The sequence below is a fragment of the Vespa velutina genome, chromosome 7 (genome assembly GCF_912470025.1).
Source record: "Vespa velutina chromosome 7, iVesVel2.1, whole genome shotgun sequence".
Classification (NCBI taxonomy): Eukaryota; Metazoa; Arthropoda; class Insecta; order Hymenoptera; family Vespidae; genus Vespa; species Vespa velutina.
In genome coordinates this window covers 1,289,370-1,299,187 of record NC_062194.1, presented here as the reverse complement: position 1 = coordinate 1,299,187, position 9,818 = coordinate 1,289,370, and positions in this window count along the sequence as shown.

Here is a 9,818-nt window from a genome sequence, read left to right as displayed (position 1 = left end):
GTTGGGCAGAAGTTCACAAATCACGGAAAAGCGATGGACGTTGCTGCGGTACGGTTCATCGAGAAAATCGTTTGGGAAAAGGGTGATGGTAGCACTATGTCTGGCAAACCGACCACCCTGACGGACTTTCACGAAAAGAGAATCGAAGGGGACAAACCATGTTGCGGTTGAAGTAAGCGTGGGAAGGAAGTCCTGCAGGAGTACGTTCGACTATCGGAACACGGAAAAGAGTCTGAGAGACTAACGAAATTGTTTTATCGATTTCTCCGTCCTTCTCTATTTTTCTCCGTTTCTATCTTTCTTTCTGTCTTTTTTTATAAAGTGACCCTTCGATCACCTCGTCGGATTAAAAGAACGACGGACGCCTGACTTAAGTCGAAACTTTTTTCATTTTCTTTTTTCTCAATTTCTTTTTTTCTTCGATTTGAAATGTCTATTTGCGTTTAAAGAATTAACAAATGATTCGTAAAAATAGATAAGCGAATGTATTAAAACTAAAATTTCCGTTTAGCTTTTATCGAAGATTTCAAATTAGGATAGAATTAGAAATAATCCATCGACCAGTCTTATTTTATTCTTCGTAATAAATCTTTTACGATCTTCTGTCTTTTTGAACACTTTCATTATTAATAATATTTCGATTTCGTTCAATATAATATTTCTTCTTTTTCTCTCGACGATAATGAATTATTACGTTCTCTAATAGATGCTTCACTTTTTTTTTTCCTTTTTTCTTTTCATTTTTTGTTTCTTTTTTTATTTCGATGCGATTATCTTTCGATTTTATCGATGAGCACTAAGTCTCTTTGGATTCATTTAATTTTCATTTACATTTAGATTTATGTTTATTCTCGAAATAAAAAAAAAAGTTATTGTATCTCTTCCCTCTCTCTCTCTATCTCTCTCTCTCACACACACACACACACACTCTCTCTCTTTCTCTCTCTCTTATTGTTTTTTTTCTATCTATATCACGTACACTATCTTTCTTCTCGTTTTACCGCACGGCGCCAACGACCGCGCGAACTTTCACATGAGACAGCTTTTTCCGGGTGCGCAAGCTCGTAAGCTCGAGCACGAGCGTCCGAAAACTTTTCCCGACAAATACTTACCGTGGTTTTAGTGAAATTTTCGACGGACGGGGCAAGTGAGCGATAACCTTTTCTCTCTCTCTCTCTTTCTCTCTCTCTCTCTCTCTCTCTCTCTCTCTCTCTCTCTCTCTCTCTCTCTCTCTCTCTCTCTCTCAATCTTCCTCGCGAAACTTTATTCGTCGAGGGAGTACTTCACCTAGGCGCAAAGTAAAAAGTTCATCGTAATTACGAGGAATTCGCGGTGATGTTTAAGTTGCATAGAGAAAAATTATTTTTTCTATTAGAAAGAAAGAGGAACGATGTCTGGATCAAGTTACTCCGTTCTAGTTACTCAAAAAAAAAAAAAAAAAAAAAAAAAAAAAAAAGAAAAAGAAATATAAAAGAGTATGCCACTTGGCCGGAAACAAATGAAAGATTAATTAGGTATTAAGAAAGATCGTAAATTTTCAACGAAATCAATCTGGAACGTGAAATGATTTTATACCAATAATTAACATACGATTAATAACAATTATTATGCCCGTAGGAATGATAATTAGTGTATAATAATTATGCACGTTATTTCCATAAATTATTTTTAATCAATAATGATTATAACTCATGAGGAATTTATGAACAATGAAGATTTTCGAAGGAAATAGCGGTTTCTAATCTGTGAAATAAAGTTCGAAAGCCATCAGCCAACCCCTTCTCTACTTCTTCATTCCCCGTTTCCGTTCCTTATCGCCCTTTCACGGTAACACTTTCCTCACCCTTTTGCTCCGAAATCTTCGCGAACAGCTTCGTTGTCGCCGTCGTCGTCGTCGTTGTCGTCGTCGTCCCTTTCCAGCCGGAAGGAATCTTCGAGTTCGCTGACTGGAAGTCTCCTTTCTATCTCTCTCTTTCTCTCTCTCTTTCTCTCTCTATCTTTATCTCACTCTCTCTCTCTCTCTCTCTCTCTCTCTCTCTCTCTCTCTCTCCTTTTGGCCAAAACCAACTCGATCTTCGGCCGTGTCGTGTTTCCACGCCCACCGGCTGCGCCCAGTCAATGGCCATTGTATTTTAAACAAAGCCCTCGGCGCGAGTTCTACGGGATTTAATGAAAGAAGGATCCTCCCAAATCTCTCTCTCTCTCTCTCTCACACACACACATTTTCTCTTTCTATATATATATATGTGTGTGTATGTATATATATATATATATATATATATATATATTTATCTAGCTTTCTGATTCCTATAGATCCTTGTTGGCCAGCAAAGGAAAATGGTCGGCCGATGTCAACGCCGTCTTTCCCTTCTGGCACTGATTTCTGAATTACTTAGACCCGACGATGTGGATGAGAGATGGAATATCGTTGGAATTTGTTTAACGAGGCGTGAAAATTTTCTTCTCGAACGTCGAACGCTTTCTCGTGGTTTCTCCCATAACTTCGTCGCGAACTTTCTATAGGGAAAGTTTTTATGGTTGTTCAACCGTGATTAATATTTATTTAAACTTGAAAGAAAATGGAAGAAGAGTAAAAGATTTTTGTAAGTTTAGTTTATTTAGGAGAAAATTTATTGAACACTTCGAATGGTTTGATAAAGAGTTCTGAACGAAAATATTGAAATTTTTTTTAATACGGATAATATTAAAATAATGATTGAGATGATTACTCATTCGAAACTCTTAGAATTATTATATTAACTTAGATTAATTAATATCAGAAAATGAATAAGTAGAACTGTCAGGATTATTTCTTGATATTCAAGACGGTTCATGACAGAGGCAATAAGCTCGCCGTCGTCATCGTACGTCAACGTTGCCACGAAGTTCTGCCAGGGAACTGGCTCGTAAAGCATTCAACCTCCCTGTAACAGCCCCCGCTTGTGTGTTTGACATTTCGACACGACATTATTACGATACGTGCTGTCAAAACGTTTAGGCGGGTTCGATGGACAAACTTCTCGGCTCTAATAACAATGATATTTTAATTAATTTTAATAAACCTAGCTCAAAGTTTATGAGGGTCTCAACTTTAGGTAAACTTTGATCAAAAATTTCGTACGCGTTTGAAACTTAGCAGAACGTCGATTAGGGTCGATGATAAAGCATATATTCTATATATACTGAATGTAGTTACACGTTACGAAGCTACTTATCGTCCCTTCCGGAACACAATTTTCCGATAACTATGTAGCTAACACTTTTTATTATAGCACCCTCCTTCTTCTTCTTCTTCTTCTTCTTCTTCCTCTTTTTTTTTCTTCATTCTCCGTGTAGTGCGATCATAAAAACTTCTCTTCGTTGGAACGATGGACAGAGATTAAGAATACCCTGATTTTTTTTCGCATTTAATTTACCTGTTTTGATACTTTTCACTTATTTCACTACGAGAAGAGATAAGAGTTTACTTGCTAAAGTTCGTACCAACTATTATTCATTAACTACTCTCGGAAGTCCATCCGGAATACTACAGAGAACTCCGGAATCAATTTATTGAATCTCGCGAGCGAACTCAATCTAACTTCCATAACGTCGAATTATGCTAGTTTATGTAGCTATATAGAAATAGAATCTCTCTCTCTCTCTCTCTCTCTTACTCTCTCTATCGCTCGATAATAGTTAAATCAAAATATATTTTAATTGAAATTAAACGATTGAAATTGGTTTGATTCGAGTTAACAAAATCGACGATTTAAAAATTGCAATATACATGTGGTAGTTCAAAAAATAGAGAAAATTATGATGTATCCGTTCGAAGAAAAAAAGAAGTTGAAATAAATATTAAAGAACGAATTGGATAAATTGAAATTTATCTAAACGAAAGAAAATGAATAAAACAAAAGATAAAACTATGATCAAAGTTTCTTTTAAATGCAGCCAAGAGAACGATCTATTGCAAGGTGTGTCTCATGGACGAGGTTCTATCGAGAAACGATAGATCCCCGAGCGTGCATCGTGGGGCACCAGCTGCACCTTCACCGCCATAGTCCCGGTATCGAGCCGGCGAAGCGGATAATACGGTTTTAACGAACTATTTTCCATAATGCAAGTGAAGCATTATCAGGCCGTTCAGTTTCCTATAGCCTCTTTCTATCTTCCCTCTTTATATATATATATATATATATATATATATATATATATATATATATATATATATTATATATTATATATATATAATATATAGATATATAAAACATAACGTAGATACGTATATACACTTATACAAAAGCATCCACGTGTATTTATGAATATGAGTGTATATCTATATAGAGAAAGATAGAAGATGAGTAGCGGAAAGCCGTTAACTTTACACCCCGATTCTCGAGAGCGATGCTATAAATTTCTCTTCTGATTCGATAGAAAAAAAAAACGAGAGAGAGAGAGAGAGAGAGAGAGAGAGAAGACGATATTGAAGAGAGAAGGACAAAAGGAGGATGATCCTATGAGCAAGTTTATATAGTAAGAAAAGCATCATTGAGTGGTGGAAAAATATAAATAATATAAAATATTATAACATAAAAGATGAAGAGGGTGGAATATGACATAAAGCTCGATTATATAGAACTTGATATGTATGTGTAAAATAGAGAAAGAAAAAAAAAGAGAGAGAGAGAGAGAGAGAGAGAGAATGATATTAAACGAGAGGGTGGAGAAGAAGAAGTAGCTAAGGGTAGCAAGCGCGCAGGAAGTGGAAATTTAATTAGCGCGACGCACTTGTCTAATATGTCCTTATTTCCCCCCTCCATCATTCTCTCTCTCTCTCTCTCTCTCTCTCTCTCTCTCTCTCTCTCTCATTCGTACTAATTTAGTATTTCTCTATCTCTCTCACTCTTTCATATTAGATCTTTGTTCCGTTTCCTTCTCCTTTTCTTTCCTTTTCCATCGGTATTTCAAGGTGGATAGAGCGCCCATCTTGAAGCGTCGTGTACCCGTTTAAGCAGTAAATTATATTCCCTATGAAATTGGAAGACGTACGTGTATTCAACATTCATGCGCCAATGTATTTAAAGAGAGAGAGAGAGAGAGGGAGAGAGAGAGAAAAATAAAATCTTCATCCTTTCTTTCGTTAGCTAATTAAATTTTCTGTCGAGTTTTTGTTCAACATTTTATAAAGGTATTTATTCGACTCAAATATTCTTACAGGTTTGATCCTCGAAAGAAAAATAAAAAGAAAAGAAAAAGAAATAAAAAGATTGGGAATGAATTTTATAAAATCATTCGAAAACAAATAGCATATGTTTGTAAAAGTTTGAAAAAATTTCCTATTTCGTTATAGAAAATTCTTTTGATACTTGTCGTTTTTTTTTTTTCTTTTGTTTTTTGTTCCGCCGATATCTGCCAAATATATTTACTAACGAGTTTGTTTTTTCGAATTTGTATGAAAAAAAAAAAAAAGGAAATATAATTATAATAATAAAATACTTTTCGCGATATTGATAATGGATGACATCGAAATACGATGTATAATAATTAATATTATTGTGAAATAATTATATAATTGGCACAGAATGAATGTGAAATAATATACATATGTACTACGTATATAGATATATTAAATATATCACATAAGTATTATATATCAACATAGACATATGAATAGTTCTATGTCAAATATCAATTCTCATTGTAGGACTACGTGGTAGCCCTATTAATGGATCGTTCTCCGTGTTTTTCATAATTCAAAAACGAGTAATTTTATATAACATTATAAATGAAATATTTCGAATCATTTTGTCGCACTTAAACGCTCGGCAAAACAGCGTTTGTAGATAATGAACGGTGGTAGGAGAAAGCATTAAAAGGTTTTACAAAATTCATGGGCATTAGTCGAGGACGATGATGAAAAAAGATTTTTTTTCTTTTTTTTTTTTTTCTTTTTTTTTTTTTTTTAATACTTTTTTATTTATTTTATTATTTTTTTTTTTTTTTTAAGTTTAATCTAGAGATCGATCGCAACGACTCACTCCGTTAGATTTGTTTAATAAAGCAAGCAACAATCGAGCTCTGTATATAAACTGGAAACACGTCAAGCGTATAATGGTTAATTAAAACCGATCGAACGACTCCATTAAAAGTTCGACCGTTTCAAAGTTGATTTTATTACGTGCTTTACGGCTTCCGAATAACTGAAATATTTACAAAGAGAGGGGAAAAGGGGGAGAGAGAGAGAGAGAGAGAGAGAGAGAGAAGGAAAAAGAGAAAGGGAGAAAAAGAGAGAACTACGTTGAAATGGCAGTGCGATAAAGACGGCCGTAAACGCAACGCTTTGACGCCAATTGCGTTTCGTGCGATCGACAATTGCTGTCAATCGAAGGATAGAAGGAATTGACCGAACGTGAAATCTTTAAATTTGATGTATTTTCTTTCTCTCTCTCTCTCTCTCTCTCTCTCTCAATATTTTTGTTTTATTGATAAAATTTATGAATTGAAATCGATCCATTCTCGTTTGATTCTATTATTAAATTTAGAATCGACAGTCTTGCTATCTGATTTCTCACCTTTCCCTTACTTCTTTCTCCTTCCAACACTTCCGCGATCGTTTTCTCATAAAAGAAATATGTCGATACGAGTTAGTATGGAAACAAGAGGATTGACTTTACATCGATTAAAAATTAATCGTTCGATAAAGGTCCATTTCGAGGAGATGCCAAAACATTGCTATGTATATTTGATGTGAAAGGTAAAATTCGGTCGATACACCAAGCCGTATCAATTCTATCTGACTTTATATATATCCATGTTCCTTTTTTAAAATAGTTCGCTTTTTAAAGTTTACTGCACGAATTACGTTCGTTTACCATTTTTTATGTCATAATGTACATATGTGTGTATATACATTCATCACTTGTTCATTCTCACGACCTTTCGAACGTCGACTACAGTCGAGAAAGAAAGTAAATCTTAATCTATCTTCGATAACAAATAAATTATTAAATTCTTAGTTGCGTCATTATTCGATATAATTAGAAAACGAAGATTCAAAAATTGATAACAAATAAACATTGCAAAGAATATTGATTTCAATCCTTGTGATATCGAATAAATCTATATAAGAAATTTGTTTTTCGAGATGAAAGGGGGAAGAAAAAATATTGTAATGTAAAAGAAAATGTTTGTTAAGAAATATTTTTTATATCGACTGTATATATTACATACCATGTAAATGACGTAACATGGCAAGAGAAAGTAAGGCATAATATGTATGTATGTGATGTAAGTAATACATATAAACTCGATGTTAGAAAAGCCACGTCATAGGGTATACAGTATAGAGTATACAGAAAAAGGAAAGAATTGAACAACGTCACTCTTAAAAGGAACATGAAGTTATGACGGCATGAGCTATGACGTATGAGAAGGTGCATGCGATAAAAGTCAGTAGATGTGACGTCAGATAGTATATAGTCGATCGTAACTATTGTTCTTCTATCTTTTTCTATCGCTTACATTTTATATCATCTAGTCACTCACACTTTCTCTTTCTCTCTCTCTCTCTCTCTTTTTATTCCACCTGTTCTTCATAGAAGTTCTTCACCTTCAGATATTATTCAGATGGTAATCGCACGCTAGCAGTTCATGGAAATCGTCTAAATTGCAAATCCAGGTTATTTCTGGTTTGAAAAGTTTCTTCGTCGAAAAAGATCAAGAATCAAAACGATAGTTTCGTTACATTAAATAAAGATTATGAATTATTATTATTAGATCGATCATTTATACGTAATACGAGTTATTTGCAATACTTTCTTTCGTTATATACCTTTTTCATTTCTATTATATAATGAATTAATGGAAATATTATAATCGTCACTTACCTTTAAACGAAGACGATGTTTCATAGGAATATCAAGAAATGGGATATGAATGAACGACGGGATACAAATCGATTGTTTATTAAAGCAAAACTTTATTATAGCAATAGTGAACAATGGATAACTATTAAAGATTTTTAACATGTTCTTTTTTTTTTTTTTTTTTTTTGATAAAAATAGCGATTGGATGTTTAGGTAGTAGGTGAATATCTAAAAGGGCCTTTTACCGTACGAAATCTTCTTTTTCGAAAATGAAAAATGTATCTACGGTGGTGTTGTCGACGATGACAAGTCCGCGCGCACACGTCGATAATTAAATGGACGTCGATTAACTGCATGAGTTTCGTTTTTCATTTCATTTTCTTGTTGATATAAGGAACGGAATCTATTCTTTTAAATATCTATTCCTAAACAGAGGACATTACTACGCACTTGAGGGAAGATTAAAATGTGAAGTAAAAAAAAACATGTCCGATATATCCTTTTAATTTTGTGTCAATTTCATTGACAAAGCAAAAAGCAAAACGAAAAGCAATAAACCGAAACCAAAAAGAAGAATATATCGATATTTTATATTTAATATAAAAGTCGATACGTTTGATATGAAGTGGTGGTGGTGGTGGTGGTGGGGGGGCTGTATAGGGGGGAAAAAAAGAAAAAGAAAAATGTATTTTTCCATAAATCCGTAACGATGTTCTTTTGCAAGCATCAAAGGATTTATGATATTTATACTCCCTGAAGTCGCTAATTTTCATCCTTCATCGTCGTTTTCGAGTGGATGGGGCAAGAAAAAAAGGAAAAAAAACAAAAAGAGAAGGAAAAAAAAGTAAATAAAGTCAAAATGAAAGAAAGACATGTAAAATGAAAAGAAACGAGGAGGATTAAAAAAGAAAAAAAAAGCGAGTTTAAAAAGTATATATATATATATATATATATATATATATATATAGATATAGATATATATACAGGTGAACGTCATAAGATAAATAAAAATGAATCGCTATACGAATAGATTATTAATCTCGCGATGACGTTCGTTCACATCGAAAAAGTTCGAAAGTAAAATGAAAGGGAAGATACGTAAACGGTTCGAGGATCTAAGTCAAGAACATAAAGAAGAAAAATAAAGAAGAAATAGAAGTAGAGGAAGGAAAAGAAAAAAGAAAAAAGAAAAAAGAAAAAAAAAAATAGAAGGAATATCTAAACGAAAGGAAATCGAGCGAGTCGCGCGAGTCATGCGTGTCTGTAATATCCTAAGTCAAGGGTGATAAAGTAAAATGTAGACAAACCTGTGTACGTGTCTCTGTCCCTATCTTTCTCTCTCTTTCTCTCTTTCTCTCTTTTCTCTTTTCGTGTAAGTATACGTGTACGTGTATACATGTTACGTTTATTCTCTTTCTTTGATAATGAATGTTCGTGTTTGTGTTGACTTCTTCGTAAAACGAGAATTATTCTGTACGATTTACATAATAATACTTGGTATGTTACTTCAAAAAACTGGAAACCTAAGGACAGTCGTCTTCTAGACCTAATGATATATTTTAATAAGTCGTTATCGGCTATCCTTCAAATTATTCTCAATCCTCGTCTATCGCCTCCTAACCTTTTTAATTAGTCGTCGATTCCTATTAATCGGAGTTCGTTCTTTATCTTTTTTCATTCATTTCTTTTTTTCTTTTTTTTTTTTTTTTTTTTTACTTTTTTTCGGTTTTTTCTTTTTGCTCTTTTTTTCTTTTTCATCGGATGCATACATTCAATTCAATTTATCGTCACTTTTCGCCGATCATTTCCTTCGCCGAAGCTTTATCATATTTTTCTCTTCCCTCTCCTCCTACCCTCCCTCCCTCCCCCTCTCTCTATCTCTCTTTCATTTTCTTTCGCTCGTAAACACTATTCTTTTATAATCTAGCTTCTATTATAGGCGATCGAACGCAGAACGCGAAAGGACGA